Raw genomic sequence first — 4,265 nt, 5'->3', positions numbered from 1 at the left:
GCTTTGTGGTCCAATTAATTAATCTTTTTCATTAAAGGTATCACAGAGTATATCCCAAATCTTTTAGTTGCCAATTTCATTATTAGAATTAGATTACAAATATAACTGGAAATCAAGACTCAGTCCATATTTTTAAATAATTAATTGGCAATTATTCCAGTTGCAAAAAAACTGTGATTATTTTTTTTATTTATATAGTACTTGTTTATACTCTCTTTGGAGTGGGAATTGTGAGCCATTCGAGGTGGACTGCAACTCCCAGCACTTCTCCCTATTGGCTGAGATGCAGGGAAACTTCTGGAAGTCCGCACAGTTCCAGGCTAGCTCTGCTAACTGTGACATCAAAAGACAATGGTAATCTAGTCCAAGTAAACACATGTGGAAAAGGGAATGAAGACAAGGATAAAATGCTAAATATCAGTGAGGAAAGATAAGAAGATAACATGGGATGGGGGGGGGGCATCTTATTCTTTTAAAAAGCAGGGGATGATTTTATGCTCTAAATGTACTTATTTATTTATTTATTATTTACTGTATTCATATCCCACCCTTCTCAACCCCAATGAGGACTCAGAGCGGCCTTACAATCAGCAGCAATTTGATGCCGTCAACCAATAGACATGTAAATTAAAACAAAATAAAAAGCAATAAAACATTAAGACACATTTTTAAAATCATGTAATTAGAGGACATAGTCAAAGGTCATTCTGGTCATTATTCTGGGTAGTAAGCTGATGTACTATTGAGTAAACTTTCTGCACATGTCACGGTGTCCAGATTTACTATTTTATATGTAAGTTCAACAAAATGTGTTGCTTCTTTCCTGTGCAAATAATGCTCAAAGTAATTCATAAAGATTCTTAATCTCTTTCCATAGAGTTTTCTAGTAGTGCTCTCATGATGTAAGCAATACCAGCTTATTTGTTGAAGGCTTTCATGGCTGGAACCACTGGGTTGTTGTAGGTTTTTCAGGCTATATGGCCATGTTCTAGCAGCATTCTCTCCTGACATTTCGCCTGCATCACAACCTCTGAGGATGCTTGCCATAGATGCGAGCAAAATGTCAGGAGAGAATGATTCTAGAACATGGCCATATAGCCCAAAAAAACAAAAACAAAAACCTTACAACAATCCAATACTAGCTTATGTTTTAGGCATAAGCCCACTTCACAAGCTGATCAGGGCCAGACAACATATTTCAAAAAGAAATGAAAATAGTATCTATTCATTAGGTAAAGGTAAAGGTTTTCCCCTGACATTAAGTCCAGTCGTGTCCAACTCTGGGGGTTGGTGCTCATCTCTATTTCTAAGCAGAAGAGCCAGCATTGTCCGTAGACACCTCCAAGATCATGTGGCTGGCATGACTGCATGGAGCGCAGTTACCTTCCTGCCAGAGAGGTACCTATTGATCTACTTACACATTTTGCATGTTTTTGAACTGCTAGGTTGGCAGAAGCTGAGGCTAACAGCAGGAGCTCACATTGCTCCCTGGATTCAAACATGTGACCTTTCAGTAAGCAAGTTCAGCAGCTCAGTGTTTTAATGCACGGCGCCACCGGTGCTCCATTCATTAGTTCTAACTAAAAGAGACCTATTCTAACCTAGGACTGCAAACAAACATTCAATATAAAGCAAATAAAGTTGGAGCTACTGGTACAGCCGTACCAGCACATATTCAGTTCATTGCTAAATGGTAATTATTCACAATCAGACAATTAATTCATACCAAAATGACATACTGTTCTTTTTCACTGTCTTAGAGATGGGGAAAAGCACATGGGGACTTGAATGTTGTGTTTTTTTCCATTTAACATAAAAATTCATAGGCTAGACAACACTTTTTTTTTCACCAAAGCCCTAAGATCTCAACTTCCATGGGCAAAAATCCATACTCCTTTTAGGAGCAAATGCCTTTTTAAAAAGAAGAGACAAGTAATTATTGGAAACAAATAAGAAGGCAAACTTGCATAAGGCAAAGCTTTCCATTAAGTGTGGATGAAAAACAGAGATCCTTTTTTTCCCCATAGAGTTGTAGTGCATGAAAATTGCAAGATTTGACCATGACTGGAAAGACTAGGATGATGTGCTAGGACAAGGGTAGGAATCATGCTGTCCTTCAATTGTTTTTGGATTGCAATCCTAGCAGTCCTAGGCAGATAGCCAATGGCGATGAATGCTGGGAAGTACAATCTGACAGTATCTGGCGTGCCATGCAATTGTCACTACTTTGCTCTGTGTCAAAGTGGCAGCTCAATCAAGGAAAGCCTGTATCTCCTGACAAGCGGTTGTGAGGGGTGAGAGCTATTGCCTTAAATGGAAAGATAGCTTTGTTATCACTTGAGGTTTCCTGATGAAATGAAATGACTGCCAAATTAGTTTACATCTGTAAGGGAGGAAGGGTAGGAGACAAGAAGATAACCTTTAATTCTTCCATTTCTAGATTTGATAAGACCAGAGAGGGAAAAAAATGAGCCTCCTAGATAGTCAATCATTCAAAGTAGGATGTTGATTTTCCTTTTTGTGCACATACCTCGTATTTTTGATATCATTAACATAATACATCATTGTTTTGCTGGTTAATTTAACTTTGCTCATCAGGAGCCAGCTAACATTAGGCTCCAGCCCACGAGATGTGTGCATTTGTCTGATTTGAAATGTTTGCACCCAAAGCTCAAAAGTCAGGTTCCTCTGCTATCTCCACAAGGTCATTCAAAGGTGATGCCTTACTCTGCTGTGCTGATAAGGAACAGCTGTGACCAACAAAGCAGATATATTCCAGAGCAGCCTCATCCGTGCACTGCATTTGAAATGTCGACTCCACATGAACCTGTAAGTCAGTAATTCATAGATAAACTGTGTCCAGCTTGAAAAACACAGATGGGAAAGCACAAGCAGGCATTGTTTTGTTTCACAGTGTCACTGGAATCAATACGGTTGCAAAAGGATAAGACAAAAGTATGCAATAGTGGAGCATTTGGGATAGTTTGCTTCTTGTTGTTTTCTGATCAATAGGTGGCACTACAATGCCTGCAAATGAAGACATGCTACTAAAGGCTGGAGAGTCATTCTCCAAAACCTGTTAAAAGGTGCAAAATCCAAAATCCACAAGCCGCAATACCTTCTTTAGGCCAACTCCAAAGCATGAAATACATTGTGCAAGCTTTTGAAGGTTCAAAGGCTTCCTCATCAAGCAAAGATGGAGTTGCAGCCTATGTTTTGTCTCAGATGTTACTCAGTTTACATGGTGTTGAGGGATTTCAATGCAGACAGAAATTACTCTTCTTGTCCATATGAGGACTAGGAGTATAGGTCAATAAAACACAGATAATGTTATCTCAACTCTATTACCACTGAAAAATAACTTTCCTTGAGATGCAGTTGTCTCTGTATTAGGTAAAGGTAAAGGTTTTCCCCTGATATTAAGTCCAGTCGTGTCCGACTCTTAGGTTGGTGCTCATCTTCATTTCTAAGCCAAAGAGCCGGCATTGTCTGTAGACACCTCCAAGGTCATGTGGCCAGCATGATTGTATGGAGTGCCATTACCTTCCCACCGTAGCAGTACCTATTGATCTGCTCACATTTGTATGTTTTTGAACTGCTAGGTTGGCAAAAGCTGGGGCTAACAGCGGGAGATCACGCCGCTCCCCTGATTCGAATCTGCGATCTTTCAGTCAGCAAGTTCAGTAGCTCAGTGCTTTAACCCTCTGTGGGCTCTGGTGCTAATTGCTAAAAGCTAATTGCTCCTTTCTTAGGAACATATTCATAGGTAGCCATGTTGGCCATGCACTAAATCAAATCCAAAATCCACAATAGGGTGATAGCTTTATTGGCCAACCAAAATGCACAAAATAGACAACGTGAGCTTTCAAAGCTCTACTGCAGGGGTCCTCAAACTAAGACCTGGGGGCCGGATGCAGCCCTCCAAGGTCATTTACCCGGCTCTCGCACAGGGTCAACCTAAGTCTGAAATGACTTGAAACCACACAATAACAACAATCCTATCTCATCAGCCAAAAGTAGGTCCACACCTCCCATTGAAATACTAATAAGTTTATATTTGTTAGAATTGTTCTTCCTTTAATTATTGTATTGTTTTAAAGTGTCTTTTGCTCTACAAATAAGATATGTGCAGTGTGCATAGGAATTCATTATTATTATTTTTTAAATTATAATCCGGCCCTCCAACATTTTGAGGAACTGTGACCTGGCCCACTGTTTAAAAAGTTTGAGGACCCCTGCTCTACTGGTTTGAAATTTGCTGCTTA

Source organism: Anolis sagrei, chromosome 2 (genome assembly GCF_037176765.1).
Source record: "Anolis sagrei isolate rAnoSag1 chromosome 2, rAnoSag1.mat, whole genome shotgun sequence".
Taxonomy (NCBI): Eukaryota; Metazoa; Chordata; class Lepidosauria; order Squamata; family Dactyloidae; genus Anolis; species Anolis sagrei.
The sequence above is the reverse complement of the archived record's forward strand: the minus strand, read 5'-3'. Positions refer to the sequence as shown.